The following is a 27177-nucleotide window of genomic DNA, read 5'->3' on the forward strand; positions in this document are numbered from 1 at the left end:
TGTGTGTATGTAAAAATATAAATACATTTTTTATCCGTGTGTGTGTGTGTAAATATACAAATATACATTTTCTTTTATCCACAAAGAAGGAAGAAGAATCCCATCGAGAAGTTCTTGACTCCCACCATCTCTAATCCCTTATCCCACCTTAGCCACCCAATCCTCACCCCGACTCTCAAACCACACATCTTACAAAATCCCCGTGGTGGGGCTGGAGAGATGGCTCAGTGGTTAAGAGCACTGCCTGCACTTCCAAAGGTCCTGAGTTCAATTCCCAGCAACCACATGGTGGCTCACAACCATCTGTAATGAGATCTGATGCCCTCTTCTGGCCAGCAGGCATACATGCAGACAGAATACTGAGAATACTGTATACATAATAAATAAATAAATCTTAATAAAAAATAAATTTAAAAAATCCCCCATGGTTATGACATCACACAGTTCACAGCGCAAACATCTCTGGCTGTGAGGAAACAGAGTGGAGCCTGAGCCAGTGATATTAACTCTGCTGACCTGGGTTGTATTTTAGTGACAGCTCTTACCCTCTCACCTGGGATAAATAGGTACTCTCTAATTCGTGGAAGAACCGTGTTGAACAAAACCTGTTGGGTCGTGGCAAATAATCTACATGCTGAACATCATATCTGTTCCTGAAACCCAGTGCTTGACATTATAAAAATAAACATTTTCTCCAATGTAATGTACTGCTTCACATAACTAGTTCTAATAAAAGTTGGAGGCTTGTTCCTGCCCTAAAGCATGCATATATGATATATGACTAGAAATTGATTGTTGAAAGAAAACAGATAGTGTTTCCCTCTAGAATCAATGTTGCAATTATGGTTACAATTTTGAACAAAAATACAAATAGATCATCAATATTGAAATGATTTCGGTACCTAGAGTTCTTAAAAATGATCAAAGGTTACTTTATTAGAATGTGCTTCCTTGATTAGAAGAGCCTTGAGATGGGCCACTGGGCGAGACTCCTTTAGTTCGTTAGTGAGAAGTCTGGAGTCCATTGCTGGAAGTCAGCCACGAACAGTTTGTGCAGTCAGAACGAGAACCTGTATCTCCCTCTTCTCAGTTCACCTTGCCAGGCTTTCTCCTAAGAAGTCCTTAAAAATGGGCACCTACGAGGTGTCTTGTAAAAGCCCACCTACGTGTTGCCTTTCTGGATGTGGGCCATAAGACCTTGTGGCCCCTTTATATTTCTAGGGTCCATGAAATGGTGCTGCTCAAGGTCCTCTCCTTGTTCTGCTTACTCGTATGGCCAGGGAAGGACAGCATGAACCTGGGGACAGTAGGGATGAAGATGTCTCTGAATGAGTATGGGACAGAACTGTTGTGGGAAGCCACTGACTTTGGTTGCCGCCAGCAGTTAGCCCATTTCAACCAATACAGCTCATATTGATTATTGCTTACAAGACACGTATGATGAGTTAGGTCTACAGTGCTCCTCGAGAGCAACTTTGGCCCAAGAATGGGTCACCTCCGTGCCTGAGACCAGATGTCCTGGCTTCAATTCTGGCTCTTCTGCTCATTAAGTGTGCCACACGGCAGGCCAACCTCTCTCCTGGGGCTCGATTTTCTCACCTGTAAAATGGAGCTGACAGCAGAGTGTTCTGAGAAATGACTGCGCCAGTTGGTAGAGTGTCTGTCTCCATGTAGCACGATTAATAAAAATCCAGAGACAGATGTTGGGGTTCAACCTGAAGACCAGAAACGCAAAACAGCCAGACATTGGCTCTTAACTCTACCTCAGTCTGAAATGGCGATTCTGCCTCCAGGAATCTCAAAATGAGCCTGTGTCTGAGAGCTGTCTCCTGTTTTATATTCCTCTCCAGTGCTGGGTGGGGTTAAAGGCGCACACCACTACTGCTTAGTTTCTAAGGCAAACTAGTGTGGCTACTGGGATTAGAGGTGTGTGTCACTTACCTGGTCTGTAAGGCTGACGAGTGCATCTGTTTTACTTTCTGAATTTCAGGCAAGCTTTATTGATTAAAACACCAATGAAATATCACTACCTCGTTGAGTCTACCTAGGCAATAAATATGATGATCTGACCTCAAGCAAAAAGACTTGCTGGCTAAAATAAACAGCCCTCAGCTGCCCAGCTAATGATGATTTTGCTTGCCCTTTAAAATTTCAGCATGTTCCTGATGTAATAATTTTGATACGCAAGCCCTAAAAGAGACCGTCTTCCCCTCTCTCTAGTTTTCCTGGAACATGGAGGCTCTTTCTAAATTTCTCACTCCCCATTGTTTCTCTCTCCGGTGATTCCATGCCCAGGAATGTGAACGGGCATCACTTGGAGGCAGAGAGACATCTCTTCATCATCTTCTCATAGCCCTCATCTGACAGTGCAGAATGGTACCCAAGTTTGCTTTGCCACCTCCACGTGACACTATCCTTTACTGCCTCTTCTCCCTTTTTCCTCTTGCCAGAGCACTTAGTGAGTTGCGTGTCTGTGCCAATTTGCATCCTAGGCACTGCTCTCAACTCATGGCAAGGAGAGATGTGACTGAGCAACTTATTCTCCACAGGGAGAAGACAATAGACAAGTGAGCCGAGAAAGAAACCCAAGCGTGCCCTCTTTATACAAAGGAAATGGTTACAGTGGCCTCTGCAGAGGTGCCTTTGTGGGTGACAAAGATCCACATATGCACAGAGATAGGGACAAAGACCCCCAGAAGGCGGGATCAGCAAGGGCGGGGCTCTTCCTGGAGAAAGAATGGGGATGATGTCCAGCAGTGAGGGAGGTAGCACCATTGCCAAAGGCGAGCATTTTCTAAGCAGGCCTTGGTGAGTGAACTCAAGCCCTGTGTGTGGGAAGAGGAGGTGTTAGGGAGAGGGTCCTGAGATGAGCGGGGTGCCCTCTTCAAAGCCACTGCTGTTGCATTTGTCCAAGTGCTCAAATGAGTCTCTAGGTTTTTTTTTTTTTTTTCTCCCTTAATCTGTCTAAACTCTAAATGTGACTTGTATTTACTGCTTAATCCTTGGTGATGGAAACCATGCTTAGCACAGAGGACCTACTCCTCCTTTCAGCCCAGTCTCATCTTCTACCCCACTGGCATCTCCATTCATAGCTAAGTTCACTCCTGGCTTTCCCCACTGCCATGCTCCTCTGCCCTGTGTCTCCCCACCTCCCTCCCTCCATCCACTCCTCAGGTGTGACTCTAGATCTCCCGTTCCCCGACGAAATGATTGCTTTTTCTTCTGAGTTTCCACAGAGGCAATTACCTACCAGAGCCCTGATCTCAATGCATTATAAATGTGTTTGCTTTGAAAAATTACAAGCATTCAGAAAAATGCAGAGGGTTATATAAGACTCAAACACTCCTGTGTTTGTTGACTTGTTTTTCATACTCACCTTGTCGGCTCCTGAAAACAGTGATTCTCACTCCTCTGTTTGGCCTGCAGATCTTGCTTTGTTCTTATCATATAATAGGTGATAATGAATATTTGACATGTAAAGGTTTTCTGTGGACACTTAAACCGAGCAGAAGAATGACCTCATCATCTGGATTCTAATTCCAAAATATCTTCCACACTTATGCACTTCTCTGCACTAGATCACTGCTCCCCATTAATTGAGCTACTGCAGTAGCCCCCCCGCCCGCCAGTCTTTCTGGCTCTACTTTTCCCTAGCTCTAATTTGTTCTCAACAATGAACAGGCCAAAGTGCACTCGCCCCTAACTTATGCTCCATGACACCCCATCACATGAAGTATAAAAGAGAAATGCTATATCATATCCCACAGATTACCCCATCACCTGGCTCCTGCCTCTATCATCTGGTCCCTGTTTTCCACCTTCTAGCCCCTGCCTTTATCATATGTACTCTGTCTACATCATCTGGCCCCTGTTTCATTCTCTGACATTGTATTGCATTCCTTTCTGTTTCATCCACTGTGTCCTATCCTGGGATTCTCTACCCTCTCAAAACTTTTATCTCTTTGCTTGGCCCATGTAATCTTAGAACTTGATATGAATACTTCATAACATTCAGGACTTACTGCAAATGAATTTCAAATCTCCTGCAATGATCCCTCAGTAAGGGCCTTCTCCTGGCATCTTGTCTCTTTGCCTTTGCAGGATGACTCACTTTGAAATACCTCATTCACTCTGATTCTTTCCTCGGTCCTCCTCCTCTTCTTCATCATCTTCATTGTCTTCCTCCTCCTTCCCCTCTCTCTCTCATCCGTTCTTTCCCTTTCTCATCTCATCCCTAACTACATGATCTCCCGTTCATGGAGATATACATGTTTAAAGGCCGTCTTTCTCCTCTGGAATACAAGCCCCAGGAGAACAGGGCCTTTCTGCCAGGCTTTGGCAGTAGCCATCTGAATGAATGAACTTCACCCAGGGGTTCTGAAAAGAAAGGGGAACCTGACTGGACATGGTTCAGCCATTCAGGTCACTGGGGAGAAGGAACAGAACGGAGTGTGTAAAAGGTGAGCACTGATCATAGCTGAGCTTGGATGATAGCTGCCCAGCCACTTAGCACTGTCCAGTCAGATCCTCCAGCCACAGAGTTCCTTTGAGAGGGAAATAACAACTACGAAAATCCCATTATCAGGAGAGCAGTTGGGAGTGTTGTATGTTTTATCAGCTTCTCAATAATCACCTGCCTTCCATGTGCTCAGTTACAAAGGGCTCATTGTAGCCGGGACTTCCAGATAACAAGGGACCCTTCCTAATTACTGTCCGCTCCATTTCAGGTTTAGCAGAAAAGGAAATTAAAAAGCTCTATTTCACTTTGGGTTCAAATGAGTCAATCTCTCAATCAATCGGGTATTAATTAAGCCATGGTAGGACATACAGGGAGAGTCAGAGATAGCCTCTTCTTAAAGATGATACCAGGGAAATAATTAGTGAATGATTTAAGAACAAAGAAAAGAGTTTAAAATGGGCTTTATTTGGACTTTCTTTGATTTTTCTATTGTGAAAAACAAAACAAAACAGAAAGTCTGGAGTCTCCAGTTCCTCTATTCTCTATTTCTGTCTTTTTTTTCCTCCCCTTCCTTTGCTCACTTTTTCATTATTTCCAAAGGGTCCGTGCCAGAGGCCTGAGAACAGCTCATCTCACTGGGTCCACTCCCAGGCACAGTCCCTGGCATGCAGGGCTCTCTGATTCCTTGAGACCCCCAGCTGTGCTCATGTGGTAAGCACAGACTCTCCAGCCCATGGCAAGTCGGCACCCTGAGATAAGGAAGATGTCTCCTAACCTTCCCTCTTGTAAGTCAGAAAATGTGTAGCCACAGACTTTGTGTCTTTGGCCAGCATGGTGGAGGGTCTGGGAGCAGTCACACCCATGCCTTGTGGTCAGCTTTTCCCGCGGGCTTACAGGGTGGGGTGTTTATCCATGGTGCAGCAGCATCTGGCCCTGAGTCTGACACGGTGCCCGGTGGAATGTGGACGGACAGCATCATCTGAGTGACTAACCAGGTGAAAGGCATATGGCGGTGCTGTGCAAAGCACACACTACAATGGGTGCCTTAAAATGACCGCGAGGGGTGAAAGCAGCGTAGTATTCTAGAACATCTTTTATTAACAGACTATTTTTTCTGATCCCTGTTTGATGAGGTTTTCACTGAATTGCTTTCAAGGGCGCGTTAACCAGCTCCCAGGAAAGCAGGGCAGCTACAGTTGGCTCCTCTCTCTGCTATCTCGCTGCCCTTATTTCCATCCATTCCTGATCCTGTCCCTCCCATCAGCCCCCCGACCTCCAGGATCGAATTTCCTGGGGGATTTGCTTTGTCCATCACTCTCAGTCTTTCTCTTCTTAGTTTCAGCGCCAACACTCACTTGTCTTCATTTGAGCCGGCTCTGACTTAGATGCTTCAGAGGGTCAAAGCCTCCAAACAGAGCATTGGCGAACATCCTGGCACCTTTCACAAGAACAGGCGATCTGATGACTCAAATGCTACCATTTGCTGAGGTCTGACTAAGTGCACAAGTCTCTTCCCTGCCTCTACTGCCCCGCCTCGCCCCCATGTGTGATCAGGCCTTGATATCAAGGTGGAGTTAAACAACTCAAGGTAATTCTTTCTATCTCCATTGAGGAAACTGAGGCCATCAGAGATTAAGAAACCTGTCCAAGGCCATGGAGCTACCAAAGGGCAAGATGAGGTTTCAATCTAATCCCAGTGGAGCACATAGGTTCTTCTGCAGCTGCTCTGGTGTGTGATCTCCATTCTCAGGAGACCAAGGACTTCAGTTTCTGGACCTTTTCTGTCAGGATGATGGTTTCTCACCCAGTAATCCCCTACAGTATGGGACAGCTTCCACTTGTGCCACAGCCTATGGAAATATCATGGTGGCATTTAGGTTGTGATTTTAAAGGGGCTCATATTTTCAAATTTTAGTTTTATTCATGTATGTGTCTGATTGCTTTTGTGCCACCTGCTTGCAGTGCCCATAGAGGCCAAAAGAGGGCATCAGATCCTTTGGACTAGGAGTCACAGGTGGTGCTAGGAATTGAACTTAGGTTCTCTGCAAGAGAAGTGAGTGCTCCTAACCATGGCACCAACTCTCCAGCCCTAACTATACATCGGGGGGGGGGGGGGGGGAGGCTGGATTTGAGCCAGGGACCTCTGGAGCTGCTGCCTAGTGCTCTATCTCCTGATGGGGCTTGGATTTTTGACAAGACCACACAGAGCAGGAGGGGATTGCAAGCCAACGCCACATATGTCAGAAGGTGATGGGCTTCTCTAAGGCATGGGCCTTCATGATGGGCACAATGCCCACTTGTATTCCAAGAGTTAGAGCCGACACACCTATGCTTCGTTATGATGATGATTGGTCATTTTCCCTCTTCGCTTACATAAAATCCTCAGTTTTTAGCTAGCCCTACTACTGAGCTGCACTTATATCCCATGAATGCATCGTCTGTGGAGCTTTGAAGGGCCAGAGCTCTCTCTGATTCCCGTTTCATCTAGTCGTGTTCACTACCTGGTCCCTGGAGGCATTTCAAGCTTGCAGCCTGAATTATAAAATTCCTGTTGTAGGGACCACATTACCTAGTCTCTGTCCTGCCATCTCTGTAGAGAGGGCCACACAGCAGCTGGGGAAATGTAAAGGAGGACCAAGGGCCAGGCTGTCTGAGCAGCGCTTGCCTCCTGGATGACAGAGCTTGGTCTCTGGTCGATGTGAGGAATGATAAAGATGAGGAACGGTATTGAAGGAGGTGGTCCACACACAGATATCCCTGGGCTCAAACGCTGGTAGAGGGGGAAGCAAAACGACTATGAAGCTAGGGGTCACAGGAACCAGGTCTATTTCCCGTTCAGTTACCTTCCATGTCTTTGACCTTGGACAGCATCAGTGAAGTTTTCTGAATCCTTGCTTTGTCTGAGAAACAAGGTTATTACCTGCCGTGGATAGCCCTCAAGATTCTTGTAAAGAACAGACAAGACAATTGAAAAAACACGGGGGGGGGGGGGAATCACAGTTGAAATGCCAGGTAGTGGTATTTTAAGGATAACACAAAAAAGATGGGATTAAACCTAGAATTGGAACCATGAGCTTTTCTCTCCAGGGCAGCACACTACCCTTCCCTACCACTCCTTTCCCCAGGTCCCCTAGGAGTCTCAGTCAACAGGAGCTACGTTTCCAAGGCCAAGGATCCACAAATGCACACAGGTACCACTCACACGTCTGTACATCCAATCAGGTCACTTTCTGGTCTTAGTCCTCACAAAGTCTGGAGCCACGGTCATGGCGAAAGACCTCCATTACCCGGCTCTCACTTTCATTCTTCACAAGTGTTTGGTGAAAGTTTGGAGCCAATTTTTGTGGGTGTGGTAAAGTAGCTAGGTGAGGTTTTACTTTTGGAAGACTCAAGCCTCTGAGGTCATCTGTGAGTCAGGAGTGGTTAGGGTGGGGTGGCACCACTTCTGTTCCATAAATAAAGGGAGCCTTCAGCTCCTGGGGGCCTCCAGCCCCTGGTGCTCAAGTCTTCCAATGTTATATCCTTTAAGAGGGGAAAGTATGCTTTTTCTTTTTTCTAAAGCAAGCGGTCAGCCAAACACTTATGTGATTCAAGGGCTCCTACCCAGGTGGCAATTAAAAAAATAGACCCTAAATTAAAAGTTACATTTAAAAAAAAAAATCCAGAGAAGGGCATTTAGAGTTCCACAAACTGTAGCACTAACAGAAAGGCAGACTTATTTCTTCTTCTTGGTGGTGGTGACAGAGGGAGGGTTTACAGGCTGGAAACTAATGGTGTGGCAAAAATATACAATTATGGGAGTTGAAAGCTGTACAGATAGGGTTCTATTTTCCTTCCCATTTCCCGCCTTCATTTAATGTTAACAGAAGTTCAAGGCAATTAAAAGTCAAATGCTGCTTTATTACAGTGTCGAGGCTTAAAACGCCCATGCCAAATCGAGGGAATGAGCAGAAATATTGTCATTTCAGTAACAACTCAGCCCCGTGGAATTATTGTGATGACTCCGTCACCAGGCTTTGGGTCACAGCCTCCTTTGTCCCAGGGAACTGTGGAGAGGATGAGTCCTCACCTGTCCTCTGCATGGGTGTAAACCTGTGTCTCTAAGAGAGCATGGAGGCCTTTTCCTTGTGATCATTTTGATAACAGTTGATCAATGCAAAGGGCATTTTTTATTGAGCTAAGATACTGAGTACAACCAAGTGCCAGGCAAATAGCATGTCTTTGCCCTACCTTGCTAGTACTCTTTATCCCAAAGATAGGACATTTCTTTAGTCTCAGATGCAGCTGCCTCCTTGTTAACTCTAACAGCTTCACCCCTTCCAGATCTACCCTGTGTAACAAACAAGTGCTCTCTCAGGTCTGAAATCCCTTTTCCAAAGGAGAACACAATCATAGGAGCCCCCTTCACCCAAGGCTCCACTTTCTGCCATCAAAAAATCATTAGTGAGAAAATTCCAGAAATAAACAATTTACCAATCTGAGGCTTGTCATGACATCCTGGCCAGTGTGTACAGCTAAGGATATGAATCATTCTTTTGCACTATCTCCACACTGTCTATACTATCGACCTGTTACTCCCTTAGTAGCTGCCTGGGTTATGAGACTGTCTGCTAAAGCACGGCGGTGCTATGTTCAAATAATTTTCATCTAATAAGGACTTATATAACAAGGGAACTGATGTTGGTCATATATATTGTATATTTATATATATATAATATGCTAAAATAGGTATATATCTTAATAGAATCAAATTCAAATTTAAATATTTACCTCATCTGGATTAGCTAGGTAACATGTACATTATATATATGTGCATGTGCTTCTTTTCAGTATATTCCATATAATAGTAATATTGCAATATATATTGCTAATAATATATAACTTATTTCAGTATGATTACTCTATTTTATTATTTTTTACTGTTAGTGTTTTACCATGACTAATTAATACATTAAAGTTAACTGCAGGTATAGATAATATAGACAGAAGATAGATCAAAACATGTGCACCCACTTATTGTCCTCTCCTACCACTTGCTCCAGATGTCTAAATGACAGGAGAGGCTAGGGACTCCAGGTCTCATCATCCCAGGCCTTCTATGGTGTGGCCACATATCTTCCGGCTGGGTACCAGCCTTTAGATTTTCTCTCTCTTCAGCACTCAGACAGCCTAATGATAGCAACTGTCATGCTGTTGAATCTTGATGGAATAGGGGTGGGGTGGGAACACTTACTGGAGAATGGTCTGGAGAGTGGGTCTGGACCCACCTGTTAGGAGGCAGCAATGGCTCCTGGGGATGAGGGTTGGCCTGGAGCAGCCAGGGAGGGGGGAATATGTCTTCATGCAGTTAGGCTCCATGACGGGAAGTCTGTGGGTCCCAGGCCTCCAGCTTGGGTTTTGACTTTTCCTTGGTTTTATTAGCTTATACTCTTGTGAATTCCCCATGAGTCAAAATCAAAAACCAGCTAATGGACAGTCGAAGAGCCACAGACTCGCAGACGGAGACATGATGAACGGGTATGACTTACTCGGTATGTGTCTTGGGACAGTCACTCAGTTGCTCTGGGCTACAGTTCCTCTATCTCCAACATGCGGATAATCTAGAATACACAAAGTGCTTGTATGAATGTAATGTTTGTACTGTTTGTCTAGAAGACAACTGGAGACATGGACTGGCTTCCCTCCTGATCTTTCCATACAGTTCTAATGAGAAACACGCACACTTCCTAAAGTCAGACACCCTTTGTGGTTGTGATGCCCTTCGCACAGGGTCCTCCAGGTGAAGCAGGTGGCGCTGTGGCCCGCAGCCAGGCTTCCAGCAACTGTATATGCGGTCACACTTGGTGTCATTCAGGAAGGTGAAGACACGTGACAAACAACAGCAGCCACTCCTTGGCTCTGCCCAAGGCCAGAGCAGCCTAGAGTTCTTGGGAGAATTATTTCAGTGATTGGGAGTGGGGGGTCCTCCCTGCATTCTTCCAGAATGGAAGGGTAGTCGATCATCACTCTGCCTAATTCCAGAGAAGTTCTTTCTGCCAGGGTAGTGGAGCGGAGGCCTACTTGATGTCCAGGTGCTGGAAATTTGAGTCCTTGTGTGCACTCTGTTGAGCAGGTTCTGATATGCGCATTCCATCCATCACCGAGAGGCGGTGCGGCTGCCCATGAGAGCAGATGGAGTGACCCTCATGGCTACCCTCTGGTTGTTCTGTGATGTCTGTGGGTTAGAGACTACTTATGAGTCTCCCTTGGCTGTTTACTGAGCCCCTGTCATAAAAATAACACCACAATCTCCATTCTTTACACTCAGAGAGGCTCATGGTGCCTCTCATATCTGTGCCAATGCAATATGGCATTTGAATTGTTTCCTTGTAGATGCATATGGATTTTACATCAAGAAGTGTTAGTTAAGTATCTACTATGTGATCAGCATATGCTAAAAGGCTGGAGGGGTAAGAGCTGTGACAGGGTTTGCCAGAGGGTGGGTCAAGAGGCACAGGCCTGGAAGCCTTAGGTTTCCCAGCAGTATCAGGAAAGACAATACCAGCATTGGCTCCACTCATCTTCCAGTATTAATCCCAAAGCCCACAGTGATATACGTGTGAATTCTTTGTAATTTGAAAACGCTCTGCAGAGTAGCTTTTATGGTTTTGAGACAGAGTTCTTTTGCATCCCAGACTGGCCTCCAACTTGTTACTTTGCTGAGGATGACCTTGAACTTCTGACCTTTCTGCCTTTACCACTCTTCCTAAACCTAGTTTTTCAGTCTATGTATCTCTAAGCCTCATTTAAAACCTTATTCCTCTTGGGAAACCCAGGCATATACAAGGTCAGAGTCCTGGCTCTGGGCCCTTTACTGTCCCTATATGCTTGCCACAGCCCATGCCAACATTAGGGTAATTTCTTATCCCAGCATCCTTTCTCCTTTCCACATGAAATCTACTCCCATCATGGGATCTCCATACTTGACCTCCCTGCATCCTGGGATTACAGGTGTGTGCCAGCATGCCAGGTTTTATCCTTTCAAGGGAATCAAACCTAAGGCTTTGTGGATGCTAGGCAGGCCCTTTACTCGCTGAGCTACATCCTCAGTTCCTCCAAGGTAGTATCCAAATGCTAAACCAAGAGCCAGCAAGTGCCCCCATGTGAGTTCTGTCAGACTAGAGAGATAGATGTGGGCTGGAAAGTGGGATGGCAGGAGGAGTCGAGGCTCTGGTAGCCCGTGTTTGAATTTAGTCTTTACGCCAGGGTTGGACATGCTGCTGGGGAAGTGAGACTACCTGGGAAGGCTGCTGCAGAGGGACGGGGCGGCAGCATGCACAGAGCCTGAGTGTGAACTGGCAGGGAGGACATTTGAGAAATGACATCGGGGAGACTCGGAGTGCTTGATATGGGCTCAGTGCAGTGAACCTCATGGACGTTCCAGAAGCCCTGGGCAGAGACCTGGTAACAGCAGCATTTCAGTGGTAGTACCTAATCTCCCTCACAAACAAAAGGACACCTTGCCAGAATTCAGGATTACCCAGCTTTAAGCAACCACCCTGGGGCCAATGGTGGTGTGTAGGCATAGTTTTCATATATATATATTACAATTAAAAACTTTTATTAATAGCATAAGTTCTCCCTTAGACAAAAATCTGATTATGATCTGAAATATCACCAAATAAATAATAAAGAAGGTGTTATTTATTGATTTCCTGATCCCTTGGGAAAGGGAGTGGGAGCTAAGGATACCTGCACACTCATGTCTCACCTTTGAACTAACATTAACCGGGCTTGGCTTTATTTGTGATTGAATTGAGTACTATTACGGCCTCACACTTACAACTCTGGATTTGGGGGTGGTAGGGAGAGGGCCTCATCATGTAGCCCAGGCTGGCCTCAAACTGGAGCTCCTCTGGCCTCAGCCTCTCTAGTACTAGAATTATAGGCCCACACCATCACATCCAGCTCAGGGATTCGTTAATGGACCCTGTGAACAAGTTTTCCTTTGTCGAACTGTAAACTAGAGAAGGGAGGGATTGCCTGCCCCATTTCCCAGGTGAACGAAGCATAAGGATTTGTTCAAGGCTGTTGTGTCGTCATGGGAAGACAGGTCGCAGTTTTTGTGTCCCTGTGTGATGCACTCCTCACTACACTGGCTCTCGAGAAACAATACCAAGGCCACCAAGCAGCGGCCACCAATCCCTTTGGAAGTTTATGAAGCCTTCTCTTTCTCAAACTCTGGGACCTGTGGTTCACCTCCTGCTTTGGAGTCTCAAACATGCTTCTCTTTCTACCCCACAACTGTTCCTAGTATCATTGAGTTTTCTTTTCTACTCATCTTCTAGACCTAAGCTAAAACCATGTTCCTCCTGGGAAAACTTCCTGGGTTGTGTTAAAGGTCAGAGCCCTGACTCTGTGCCCTTCACTCTTTATACTCTTGCCACAGCCCTTGTCAGCATTAGAGTAATTTCATATCCAACCATCCCTTCCTTTTCACATGGAATCTACTCTCATCACGGGATCCACAGTGTCTGGGACCTATTTGGTTCCTGAGGAATATTTGCCAAGTTAATGAATGGACATCTTTTCTAGATAAGAAAACTGCAAGGTTTATGGACATTAAATGACTCATCCAAGGTCTCACAGCTATCAAAGATGCCTTGACAAAAATTTCTACCTGTGAATACCTAGCACTTGTGCCCAGGCTGATGTCTAGGTTCACATACAGCACTGTAGTCAAAGAAAAGATACTTAGAAAAGTGCACACATTGGAGTTTCAGTATTCCCCATCTGGAGAACCCTTTTAGCCTGACCGCTGCTCAGATACCACTTGTTTCTGGGATTCCCAGAGTAGCACACTCTGCAGGCAAAGGTGATTGGTCTCCATGTACATCGGCCCTTTCATGGGGCACCATATAGAACTTTAAGATGACATTACTTGAAAGTGACTGCTCCCAATTTGTTGGAAAGCCCTGCCTGCTCATGTTTTTGACATGTCTGTGTTCTTGACGGATGATATTTCACATAGTGACACCAGCAGTCACACAAACTGAGTCCAGGATGTGTGTGTGTGTGTGTGTGTGTTGTAGTAGTAGTAGCATCTCACTATCCCATTGCTATTACTACAAAAATTGTTTGTCTGTGTCCCCAATTTCCAGAGGGACTTCCTTTACTGTCTCCTGTTCTCCATTGTTGAGCCTGGGTTGCTGACATCACTAAGGCAGAGGAAACCACGAGCTGCCATTTCTGCTCCGTGCAGCAGGCAGTTTGTTTCAGTTTCATCTTGCTATCCACTATATACACGAAGGACATCTCTCTTTTCTAAGACTTCTTAGAAAAGGCTGCACAATGGAAAATAAACACTCTGCCAGCTCTCTGGATAAAAGATTCAAAACCGAGCTGAAGACAGACTGTTTAGAAATTTGTTTCTTACTAGGGAACCGGGTGAGCACCATAAGGCAGGGTTAGTTATGTGTTCCAAAGAGAATTCAACGGTTATGGGAGCCGCAAGGCAGGATGGGCTAATCTCCGTGAGGAATGTATGGAAGGCTCCAGACAGGTGAGCACTGAGTAGGTATCTGTCAGATGACAAGGCGGCAAGGATGGGAAGAAAAGTGACTACAGCTTGCTAAAGGAGAGAGGTGGCCCCACGGAGAATCCAATTAAGGTGGCTCAGGCTCCAGCTCAGATCTGGAGGTTTCCAACCTCCCTGTTACTATGACAATCCTCAACCAGCTTCCTCCTCTGACCCTCCCTCTTCCTGGGTCTTTCTCTAGCTGCTTTAAATGCCAGAGCATTCCAGGGAGCAGCCTGGCACATAGCAGGGATTCCCCAGGGCCACAGCCTAAGGAGGAAACTATTGGGTGGCTTGCTTTCCCTACATAGTTCACGAGGTATTATGACTTGAAAGTCCAAGGATGGGGAGTCACTGCTGACATACCAGGCCTGAAAACCTTCAATATTTTTCATGTTTGATCAAGGAAGTAGACTGGTGTATGAATGCTTGAGTGAACAGTGGTGGTTTTTCTGTCCCCCCTCCCACCCCCCCTCCAACCATGCTTTTTCTCTTTGTACATCTTTAAATTAGATGTAATCCTGATTTCAGATCTGTCACAAGGCCTTGGGCAACTAAAGTTGGTTGGCTTCAAAGGGATTCTCATTCTCTTACTCTATCCATATACCTGCAACCCACCACGCTCCCATATCCCACACACACTGCTGGGGAGAGGGAGACAGACAGACACAGAGACAGTCAGACAGAGACAAAGACAGAAAGAGAGACAGGTGGGAGAAGGGAGAGGCAGAGGGAGAGGGAAAGGAAAGAGAGAGAGAGAGAGAGAGAGAGAGAGAGAGAGAGAGAGAGAGCGAGCTTGCATAGCAACACTGCCAATATTTAGCATAAGTTCTTGGAAACCAAATGAGGTTTGGGAACTATCTGAACTGGTCCGTGGGTGAGAGCTGAGGGATGGGAAGTGTGTAAGATGGGTGTGTCCAGTGAAGGGGATTTCTGTGGTCTCACTTCCAGCTCTCCAGTTAGCAGAATGCCTGTCATGATTGTGATCTTGATCCAACATGACCTGAGTTTCTCTTTCAGAGGGGACAGCCTGGGTCAGTCCTGCCTACCCCAACTCTGGTTATCTGAACATGGAAATCATTGACACCCATCCCTGCCCCTGGCCATGTTTTTCAGCTATAAAAAGAGACTACGGACAGATCCTGTGTCCTGGGATTGTTGGAACCATCAGATAAGTTAAATACATGCACTCTAGTTAAAACGGGGGCAAATGTGGGGGATGCTAGTTTTGCCCCTCTGTTTCCCTGCAGGATTTGTTCTGTGGTCCGTGCTGTGGTCCGGTGGCAGGGAGCTGGAGTGTACAGAAGGGATCATAGTGATGACGCCTGTGTGTGCCAATGGAAAGATGGCTTTCATATTTCAGACCCAGGGAGGAATGTAAAACTGTAGCAAAGACTGACTCTTGTACAGCTCCCAGCAGGAGGGGTGAGATAAGGAAGATTTGCTAGCTTGATTTTTCTTCTGGAATCTTTATAACCTAGGGATCATGCTATTTGAAGTCCTTCTCACCACCACATGGCCTCCATAACAAGGCATGGAAGATGGTTACACCCCTGACGGTGTGGGTGTGGCTCTTATCTCTTCCCTGCTCCATGCTGGCCTATTTCTGTGCCTTTCCTATGGGCATCTCCTGTCCAGTTTGGTAGTGGCACATGAAGATGTTTGTAAATGCATTGTTGTTGATGAATGGATTGACTAATACCTTATCGTTTGGGGAGATGAAAAAATGGAGTTTAGTGTGTCTCTGTGAGGATGTTGTTGGCCAACACTGGGACTAGGACACTCACATTTGACACTGACACCCTATCTAGATATACATCTTTGCAGGCCTCTGCAAGCTAGGGTCATGGGGTGGACTGGGATCCAGGTGGAGCAGGAAAGCCCTGGAGAAAGTGGAGCTCACTGTTGCAGCACCAAACAGCAAGTATGGGTCAAATAAACTGGTTAGCCGTCTGGGGAACTAGCCCAGCAGCAATGAAGAAGCTGGTGCCAGAAGTTTCAGAGAGGCAGCACCCTGACCTGGCCAGAGAGTGAAGACCTGGTAGCAGGAGCAGAGACACCCTTCCCCGGGGAAGATGCCTCTGTCAGCCCTAGATGAAGAGGGGCGGGTGATTGCAGGCTCTGGGATGGCAGGTTCCCGCAGGTGCAGTCTGAGGCTGTTTTGTTTTGTTTTGAAGATTGCCCACAGCCTCTAGCAGTGTCACACACACAGGTGTCAAAGGGATGCTTGTGCATTAAAAAAATGCTGCCCAAGTCATGTTGAGATGGCATTTGCCATCAGAGGCAAGACAACCCGGCTCCTAAGGGTTTTCACCATTTTCCTTTCTCTGAGAGGTCAAGAGAAAGTGACACACCCAGCTCTCACTGATCCTGGGAAAGATGGGTGAGACTTAAGTGTTTATTATTATTATTATTAATTATTATTATTTAAAGATAGACTCACAGGGTATGATGGCATATGCCTTTAATCCCATCCCTCCAGAGGCAGGTAGATCTAGGTGAGTTTGAGGATATCCTGGTCTACAGAGTGAGTTCTAGGAGAGCCAGGGCTACACAGAGGGACCTTGTCCCAACCATCATGTCCCCACCCTGTCCATGAGGTAAGTAGGGGAGACAGGCTTTTCATTATATAGCTCTGGCTGGTTTGGAACTCACTAGGTAGATTAGTCTGGCTTCAAACTTATAGAGAGGGAACCACCAGGCTTGGATCTCTAAATTCTAGAATTAAAGGTGTGTGCCATGTGTCTGGAGAGACTTACTTCTGGGGGACACTCTAGACCAGCCATAAAGCTATTGCCTCCTATACCTGTTGGCTGAGGTGCTTATGCCCATGTAGCCATAAAGTAGGAGTCTATACAACTCAGAAATTTCTAAAGCAATGGGGTTTAATATTTCTGGTTAAAATTTAAGTTCCAAGGCAACAAATAAGAGACCAGGTGTTGAAAGTTATGCCATATACTATGGCAGACTTTGGAGCACAGTGAATTCTGTAAATATGTAGATAAAAATGTGGAGAGAAGGAAACCAGCTTGACAATTCCTGAAAAAGTTAAACATAGAATTATCATAGGCTCCAACAATTCTACTCCCTGGCATACACCCAAAGAGCTACAAACAGGCGTTCCAGGGAATCCTCGTATGTACCTATTGCCAGCAGTGTTACCCGTGGTAGCTGAAAGGCGGAAACTCAAATGCTCATAAACTGATGGTGTGTATATATAATGAAATAAGATTGCGATATAAATGAAATAAAGTGTTAATAGAAGCCACAACACAGCTGAATCTTAAGAACATGCCAAGTGAATAATGCCAGTCACTAAATGTCGTATGCTTCACAGTTCCATTGATGTGAAATTCTTGCAACAGGTAAGTCCATAGAGGTAGAATATAGGTAAGTGATTGTCAGAGACAAGAGCATAAACGGACAAGAAGAACTGCCTAATGGTTTCATTTGGGGGCAGTGCAAATATTTTGTATGTAGATAGGCATGGTGGTTGCTTGGTACTAACTACCACTGAACTGTTTATCACAGGTAATTTTACATAATGCTCATTTCATAGCAATAGAAGATACAGGCAATGATACAAAATTTCTTGAAAACAAATGATGGCACAACTATCATTTTAACCATTTGAAAAGTACAGAGTGTTAAAGATCTCTGAATTTTCACCCCATACCAATATCAGATGTTTAATGGCCACACACATCAACAGTATTTTCCCTTCACTCTTGGGCTCCATCTTGAAAAAAAACAAAACAAAACAGTATTTTTCAAAACACTAAACTCTTGTTCCTGGAAAATGTCAGTCAGGAACATCTGACCTTCTGTGTGGTGTGTCTCCCATGACTATCTCCTCCCTTGGCCCAGACAGTCTGAAAGAGAGAGATTCTTTCCATGGGGAAGTGGCGCCATCCATCCATGTAAATTAAAATCCCGGCTCTTTCCTCTGAGAGGCCAGTGAAATAATCCTTATGCCAAGAAGAATGCAGCCATTGCAAGTCAGCTTGTGTGTTGTGCCACCTGGCAGGGCATTGCTTTCTTCCTGACCCAGAGAAGGCTTTGGTCCAAATATCCCACAGGGCAGAGTTGAACTTTTTAATTTGAAAGCCGGGAGGTCTCTGAGTAGGCTGTGTCTAGGTGGAGGTGGTAGGCTAATAGGTCTCCTTTCCCAGCGAAGGCTTCATTTCTCAACGGTGGGGGTTACCCTCGTGACCAGCCTGGCTTTCATCTAGGCCACGCTGTGCTAAACTGGCAACCACTACTCAGCAGACTGCAGGCCTCAGGCAGCAGGTAATGTTTTAGGTTAGGAGTGGAAACTGGAGAGCGCAAAGGGTGGGGTGGGGGCAGAGGGGTTGGGGGTGGGGATGGAAACCAAGGTGTCAGTCTGCAGGGCTAGATTTAAGAGTGGTGCTCTCTCCGTTCACTTAGAACTTTCTCCCTAATGTAATACTGAAGAACCAAAATATATTGTGATGTGTTCTTCAGGCAATCTGGAGAGTAGGGGGCAGTGATGACTGTCATCTTTGAGGGCCTCAGATTCTTAACAGGACCCCTGAAGAAGCTATGGAGAGATTGGTATGCACACAGAAGCTCGGGGTAGCTGGGAAAGAGTGGATGAACACTGTTTACTCTGGTTTCCATGGGGAGGTCACATTGACTACAACTACTTCCTGTGTGGTTTGAGGCTGGTGTGTATGAGTGGCTGGCTGAAGCTTACAGGGTTAACCCAAGGCTCTGGGTGTCCAAGGACCACAGGTGGAAAGGATATTGAAAGCCTGTACTTTGTCCCGCTCATAGATCAGTCAACGATGGGGAACCATAGGAAGACAGACAGACTCGGTGTCTTACTTGGGTTGGGGAGAAAATAAGGATGCTCTGACTCGGACAGCTGAGTTCCCTTACTCACAGTTGCCACTGTCGCATGTCATTTAAGTTCATGTACAGCATGTCCTTCCTGTCATTGTGTTCCATTGGACTAACAGTGGTGGAACCCCCCAGTTCCCACTGCCTCTCTCCCTGCCTTCAGGCCTCGCCTCTATCCCATCTCTGTATCCATGACCCCAGACCTCTTCCCTGCTAGAATGATCTGAAGAATGAAAGTTCTCTAAGATGCAGCCATCCTATCAGAGTGTTCAAATGTTTGTCTGTCTTCTGCCAACTTCCTTTTATTAGTACCAAAAACAAAACCCCAAACAAAAAACCCTAAAAGGAATTTGTTGTGGGCTTTCCTTAGACCTCTTTATCTTGAAATGAGAATTTTGTTGAAGAGAAAATGAACTCAGCTGAAAAGTACTGTGTGGAGGGGAAGTTGCAGAGTTAAGAGTGAGGGCAAGTCTCGAGTGGGTTATAAGCACTCTCTTCAAGTTTAAGCCAAGAAATTTTGGAAAGGTTATGGCTTATTTTTTTCTTAGAGAAAAAAATTCCAGGGGTAGCTTGCTTACAATAGTGGGAGCAAGTGCCTGGTCAGACATGAGGACTGGAACCTCAGCACTGCCATGGTCCCCTGAGACCTTCCCCTAACGAAGAAATCCCAGGTTTGTGTTCCTTTTAGAACTCAGCTCTCTTCTGTCCTCCACTGAACGTCTACTCCACAGACAGCCCTGGACAACGTTGGGGAAGAACACCTCAGCTGGCCTGTGCCCTACAGAGTCTGCTGTCGATTGTCCCTTGCTGCTTAGAGAGGGAAGAGGTCTCTTGGTCACTGTCCTTATTTCTCACTGTAACTATGACCACCGTCATGTGCTCTGGTTGTTCACCTGAAGCCTTTCTCATCAAACAAATGCATTATGCGTTGGTGTCTGGAGAGGAAGGGGAACTTCTTGCTGGTCTCTTTGACTAGTTTTCATGGTTATTTGAGCAAGCACTGAAAAGGCTTTAGTTACTTAAGGCACCCCGTATGTGGTCTTCCTGCTTAAACAGTGTTTCTGAACTCCCAAGGACAGTTACTGATTGAAGTTTCAGAAAAGGAAGAGCCAGGCATAGTCTGGGTTTCGTCAGAAAAGATGAGGTCTAACTGAGTCTCTTCAAGATCTGGAGTTTGCCCCAGAAGTCACTCCGAGAGGACTCAGCCTTTATGTGTGATGGTCTCATTTTCTCTCTGCCATCACTTGAGACTTGAGCACTGCATTTGTCCTTGTGGACAGATGTCCAGGGGATACCAGTCTTTGATGGGACTGCACATAACAGAAAGAAAGCAATGGTGCTTGCTTGTGGCCCCTCCACAAACTGGTCGTATGACTATGGCACTCACTTCCCCTCTCTGAACCCCAGTTTGCTCATCTCTGAAGTGAAAGGGCAGGGCTGTTTTATCTCTAGAGGTTTTTTTTTCCATCTGAAGTCTCTGAATCTACTTCCTTTTCTTCATCAACAAACAGCCCCTGTTCACTTAAAAGTCTTGATGCTGGCATAATATTCAAACTCTACTACGTTGGAGTATGAGATTCACATGAATCTTTTCAGGATACAGGCTTCACTGGTTGGGATGAGAGAAAGCCACAAATATACCTTAGTTATAACTGATGTCCAGATTTAGAACTACCACCTATTAGACTGGTACCTTTATGAAGATTAGAAAAAAAGAGTCACCGGTGGGTTGACTGAACTGCAAGGTGGGTGGGCCAGTGGCCTATCAGAATTCTGACTACTGTTAGCCCCTCGAGGGCTCAGGCGTTCTTGTGAAGTGAACAACCTGCTTGCCCACATATCCCACAACATTTCTACTTTGGCCTCTGGCCCGTTTAGTGGAGCCATAGAAAAGGAGAAGGATGAGGAGAGGTTACACTAACGCACATCCCTGATAAGACAGAGACTTCTGTCATTCCTACCTTAAAATACGTCATGTGATTAAAAGAACACCAAGTCTAGCCCATGATGTTGCTGTGTCCTGCGCCAGCACACCCCATCTGGTTTAGGCAGCTTCAAGAGATCATAATAATAAGCCCTTACATTTAATAGAGCCTTAAAATTTATGTTGCACGTTAAATGTACTTACTTTTTCAATTGGATTCTGAGTCTAACCATTGCCCTGGTGAGTAATAATTATCCCAGTTTTAAATACAAAGGAAATGAAGCAGAGTGAGTCAAAGACTTGTTCAAGGGCAGTTGATACGTGGTTAAGCCGGGCACTGCACACACATCTGTCTCAGCTCCACCAAGGAGTTTTCTTTCCTCCCTCCCTCCCTCCCTCCCTCCCTCCCTCCCTCCCTCCCTCCCTCCCTCCCTCCTTCCCTCCCTCCCTCCCTCCTTCCCTTCCTCCCTTCCTTTCATAAATTTCTATGCAAGTTGCATAAGGTCTGGATCTGGGTCCTGGCATTCAGATCTAAAAGTAACTCTGCAAGGGTCTGGAATCAGTCTTACCTGGCCATTCTCTTCGTTCTAATGTAGACAGGTCTCTCACACAGGTGTGGTAACTAAAGAGGTGGCTATACATTCTGGAGAGGCATAGCAGATCTTACAACCTAACTAAGGTTTTCTCCATCTCCTTTATAATAAGGTAATGATTCCTAGAGATTCACTCACTTAATCAAATGGGTATGTCATACTTGGGTGCCATTTGTCCAGAATTATTTCACGGTTTTAAGAATTTCTCCGTCAGACATCTCAGAAAAGCCTGACTCTGAGCTATCTTCCTAGCTTGTACTCATCAGTCTCCCCTGTTCATGTCTTCATATAGGACCCCTGCTTCTCTTCTTTCAAAGCCAGCCCTCCTCTGGCCAGTAACCCTTTCTTCAAACACAAATCTGAGGGTGGTTTTTTTTTTTTCCCCCACTACCTAATGATGGCTTAGTAGGGCTGGAAAAAGACATCTCACTCTTGGCAGTAGAAGATCTAATCCCCTCATGCTGTTCCTCCCACCTGCCTTTGGCTTTGTGCAAGCTTTTTCCTTTGCCCACAGTACCTCTTCCTTGGTATTATATCACCATCTTCGATTCCATAGCTGTGGCTCATTGCCCAACACACAGAGGTGTGCAGTAAGGCTTAGGAATGGATGGGATGTCCTTCCTCTATGATAAAAACCAGTAAGGTAGCTTGCTGAGTGTCGTGATCCTGATTCCGTAGGCCGAATGTTGACAATGAAGGCCAGAGAAACATTTGTTTTGTAATGGGCCTCTTTCCTAGAACTGTGTTATGGGTAAAGGTGAGGAGGCAGAATTTCAGAAAAAGGGAGGCACTGGGCCTAGGGAAGGCCCATCAGACTAAGTGGTTGATAGATCTCAATTAGTTCAAAGGTAGGAGAGAGAATCTTGCGGAATTTTCCCACTCACACATAACCCTATGGAATAAGATTTACTTTAAACATTACATTAGAAAACCCACAATAATCAAGAAGTAGCACACTGTGCTTAAGGTAGCAGCGACTTTCAGTTGCAGGATTCTGCAACTTTGTAAAGGGTTAAGGACACGATGCACCCGTGTATCTTGTAAGACTTGTTCTTGGTCCCCAACAGGACTTCACAACGAAGGCTCCTTAGATGACCTTCAGGCTCTTAAGGATGCAGCACAGGTAGTTTGGAACGCAGGTGCTCCGAGACCCTTAGGTGCTGAGCAGATAGCCGAGCAGGCCTGCAGGTCCCATGGCAGACTGGCTGGTGTTCTCTGTTAAATTAGGGCAAGCACTGGTCCCTGCTTCAGGTTTCCTTTAGTTAGGCAGGGCTGGTGTTCAAAACCTCAGCTATCTTTCAGGCTATCATTTACTTAACCATTATTACACAAATCATTCCGACAAAGCGCTTTCAAAGGCAGGCAGGGAATCAGGGCCGCTGTGAGCTCTGCTCCACCTTCACGGGTCTACCTTCCCAGGTGGGAAGAAGATCAAGAACCATTTAGAGAGTCAGGAAAGTTCAGAAAAAAAAAATCTGTGTCACACACATTCTCTGGAAACTCAGAATAGCACACAGGTCTCACTCCACCCCTTGGCTCCAGGCCGCATTTTCAGTTTGGTCAGTTTCGTAGCCTGGCTGAAATTAGTTTCTCTTAGAGTGATTAAGAAAAATCCAAACCGGTGTGATTTTCGGAGCATCTCAAATACTGACTTTGTCCGTGGAGGCAGTGTCCATCTGCTCCTTTTCAAGTAACTCCTACCCACAGCTGGTATCAGCTGGAGCTGAGAACTCCACCCCAGACTCCAGGGGAGCCCAAGTGGCAGGCCGGGGGCGGAAAGGAGCAAAGTTAGAAAGCAAAGCAACTTGGCAAGAGGCTTCTTAGAAATAACCACTTTATCTCACTTCTCTCCCGGGCGGATTTCACCCTTCTCCAGACAGAAGTGACTGGGAAGTCCCCTTCCACACGCGGGGCGGCTCCCAAATGTATTCTGAAAACAACAGCACAAAGCACTATAGAAAGTTTTGAAACTCACCTTTGGGACCCACGGGAGGACTTCCTGCGTGTGGGACCCTGGACCTGCTCCGGTGCTGTCTGGGTCACTTGGGCACAAGGGCGAGGTCTCAGTCCCTCCTCCAGCTCTTCCCTCCCCCTGCCAGGTCCCGGGAGGGAGGCGGCACTGCGGATCAGTGGGTGCCACCCATGCGGTGTGGAGGAAAGCACCCCGTGTTCCCTGCTGAGGTTTCTCGGCTCCCACCTCTGCTCCCGAGGTCAGGGGCTCGACTTCCTGAATCTGACTGGCTGACTCCTGCCTCTCCCCAGCCCAACTCACGCCTTAAACTAGGGCGCACATGCCACAGCCACAGCCCAGTCCCCTTCCTCCTGGGCTCCCCGCCAGTGCCCCTACCCCGCCCCGCTGTGACGTACTTTTGCCCCTTCGCCCCGCCCGTGCTCTCCTTGAGCTGACAGTTGTCCCAGTGTTCGCAGGGAGGTGGGGTGTAAACTCCCAGTCCGGAAAACAACAGCCCGGTGTTGCTGAAGTGATGGGGCCACCTTCTAGGAAAGGGGATGGAGCGTCTTAAGGGAGAGCAGATTGCAGTGCCTCATCCCCACTAGGTATCCTTGTGTGTGTGCTTCAAGGCATCATCGCCTGGAAAATCTTAGGTTGCTGACTGAAGACACTGAGGAAAAGTGATAGGAGCCGCCTGAAGCCGTTAGGAACATAGAAGGCGGAGACAACAGACTTCAAAAAGTTCTCAGGACTTCTCCCCTTTTACTTCGTTTGTTCTTCTCCTGCTTACATTCAGATCTCTTGGTTCTAACCCCGCCCGTGAATGTAAAGGCTCTGATAATAAAGTGCCACCAGGGAAGATGGAAGGTGTGATGGCAGAAGCGGCTGGGGGCGTCTAGGAACCTCCCCAGAATCACCTTGGGAGATCTCACCACGATAAGAACGTGGGATTCTGCCCATTGGATTGTAGGTGGCAGGGGCAGAGTTGGTGCTTGCTTCCAAGTGACTGTGCCTGGGCTATAGGTTCCCTTTGGCCTTTGCGTGCCTGAATTAAAATGACTGGTGAACCGGTCATAACTGAGAAACAAGAGTGTTCTTCCTGTTTACTTAAGAGAAGTCAGCTGGCTCTGGGTTGACAGGCTGAAGAGAAGGCCCAGCATTCATCCAGAAAGGCCAAGAATAGTTAGGTTGTGGTGGGTTTTTTTCCCCCCTCCAGACAGGGTTTCTCTGTAGCTTTGGAGCCTGTCCTGGAACTAGCTCTTGTAGACCAGGCTGACCTCGAACTCACAGAGATCCACCTGGGATTAAATTCCTTTGCCACCACTGCCCTGCCTGGGGTCTTCTTTCAAAGGCAGATTAATTAGAGTTCTTCCCAGAAATCCCAGCAGAGAGAACTTGATCTAGATTTGTTGTTGTGTGTTTGAAATCAAGTTTCACAATATAGCCCTGGCTGGCCTGGAACTCACATTGCAGACCAGGCTGGCCTCACAAAGATCTGCCTGGCTATGCCTCTCGAGTGTTGGAATTAAGGGTGTGTTCCATTGTGCCCTGCACCCATCCAGATTTGAATAAGAACAGAAGAGTGCCCCAGAGGTCTTATATGGTCTCAGAGGAGTTAGTATGGTTGAGTGGGTGGGGAGGGGAAGGTCAGGCTGTGAAAGAAGACAGGGTACTTAGCAGGACTCCATCAACAACGAGTGTGGGGGGGGATGGCGAGATGCCAAGATGGAGGGCTTCCTTGGTGTGTCAGATCTGAAGCCCCCGTCTGGAGTCTAATGGAAGAAGGTGCTGGAGGAAGACAGACTTGGGGAATGACATTCCTTAAGTGAAAACCTAGTGTTTGGAGGCTGAGACTCCCCCACGACCTACAACTTTAAACGGTATATCATTTTGTCTGACACCCTACATGTGTGAGATGTAATTTGACCCTCCCTTCGAGGATTGTCAGTAACCTTCTTCCCCAAGGTCATAGCTAACACCCCCATCCCCAGAAGAGAGAATGGCTGATGTGCAAGTCTGCTTTGACACCTCCTGGGCAGGGGAAGACAATGGAAAATGCTTTCCTGAACAACTTTATTGACAGGTTCAGGCTGAGTTGACAGTCGCATTGCGTTTCAGGAAAACAAAAACAATAACTCAGATAAATAAAACGAAAACCGAGGAAGCCAGCATGAGCTTTGTGAGTATGACAGTAAGATATGGTAGAAAAGCCAGATGCTCCTCTATAGGGCAGCATCTCACTGTTGTCTTAGATCACAGGGAGGCAAGTCTAGTAAAGAGACAAATTGGGGACCTATCTGTGGCAAGACGGCAGGTGTGCTGTCACTGAATTCCAAGGCTCCAGGGTCTGTTGTGGTGCTGACACCACGAGGAAGACACATTCATGGCACGGGCAAAGGAGTAAACATCCTGCCGGGAGCTTTTCATTTTGGATGGATGACATATTCCTTACGAGAAAGTAAGTCAGAGCGTCCACCTACTGCTTCGCCCCTTTGGCAGTGAAATCTCAACTCTTACTTGAACTCATGAATGGCCCCAAGCAACCACAGTGCTGTTCCAGGTTTTAAAAATCCTCATTAGTTTTCTTGGGTTTTTTTTGGTATAGGTTTTTGAAGATGGTAAGGAAGTTAGTGGGCTCCAAGTGGCATGAATCAGAGCATTAACACATCTAATTAAGAAAGAAAAGGCCAAAACAGCAGACTTGTGAACCAAGACTGGAGATTTAACCCCTCCCACCCCCCCCCAGTTGTGGGTGACTACCCCTCACTGACTTTAGCACCTGATGAGCTCTGGTTCCATATCACGACGTTGCAGACAAAAACTGTTAGCTCCCTTCCAGATGTCGTGGGAACCAAGAGGACATTAAACATTGGATTTCAGCTGCTTTGAAGGTGAAGACTGACTCCACTTGTTCTCTCTTGGCAATGTCCTATGTCAGGTCAATGGCAGCGTTGGCCAGCCCTGATTCATCTGCGCAAGCCACCTGTGGGAGACGGTTTTCCAACAGTCATCCACCCAGAACAGTGCTGTATAATGATAACAAGAAGAGGGGTGTCTCCATCTGAGTGAGAAATATTAAATCGGGACTATTGCATTATTATCACCTAAAACTGGTGCATTCTTGCCTGCAACAACGTATGATGCTCGGGCATGTCCAGGCTTTGACACTGCAACACAATAGTGTCATCTACAAAAAGCGACAGAAACAGGATACAAAAAAGAGTGAAATAAAAGCACCCACACTTCGCAGTGGTTTAGGGGCAGTCTATTATTTTGTGCTGGTCTGCATAGAGAACTACCCTTGGTTGGTTCCGTGTGGCTCTAGGACAGACCATGAGTTGAACAGGCTCCGTAGAGGTGAGAGCATGCTATTAAAAGAAGGCAGAAGGGTTGCTGGCCAGACGGAGGGTGTTAGAAGGAAGTGATGAAACTGTCAGCGGTGTGGGCAAGATGAGCGCAGACTTGTTCCTCAGATCTTAAGATGCAGCTGCATCTGAGAAGCCCGAGAAAGGCAAGTTCAGGACAAGTCGTTGTAAATACTGCTTCATGCAGTGGGTAATGAGTTTGCAGAATGGATTATCTCCCAGAGGTGGCCCAAACTGGCAGTGTACATGGATTCCAGAAAACTATGGACAGGCGTGCGGATGGCAGAGCTGTAATGGAGAGGTTAGGAAAGCTGAGATGTCCACCAAGTGGCTGGGAGCTCAAGGTGGCCTCACAGTATGGACCTTTGGTCTTTGCAGCCAAAGGAGTCCTGGCCTCTGTGTGCTCAGATTTGAGCCAATGGACGACCCATACACTCCCTCCCCATCTTACGGTGTCAGTAGCCTT

At 46.5% G+C, this 27177-nt stretch overlaps 1 protein-coding gene across 2 annotated transcripts in view; it reads right to left on the minus strand.

The window, feature by feature from the left end:
* Positions 1–23697, minus strand: part of Kiaa0040 (KIAA0040 ortholog) — a 35238-nt gene extending 11541 nt beyond the window's left edge. Inside the window, exons 1-2 of one of the 2 annotated variants that reach the window (XM_057769865.1) lie at positions 23371–23697; positions 9988–10059 (exon numbers count right to left, since the gene is read on the minus strand). The gene's annotated coding sequence lies outside the window, so the exon portion shown is untranslated. The remainder of the gene's footprint in view (positions 1–9987; positions 10060–23370) is intronic. The other variant, XM_057769866.1, reaches the window with a different exon arrangement.
* Positions 23698–27177: the final 3480 nt, after the last annotated feature.

This window comes from Chionomys nivalis, chromosome 5, assembly GCF_950005125.1.
Source record: "Chionomys nivalis chromosome 5, mChiNiv1.1, whole genome shotgun sequence".
Lineage (NCBI taxonomy): Eukaryota > Metazoa > Chordata > Mammalia > Rodentia > Cricetidae > Chionomys > Chionomys nivalis.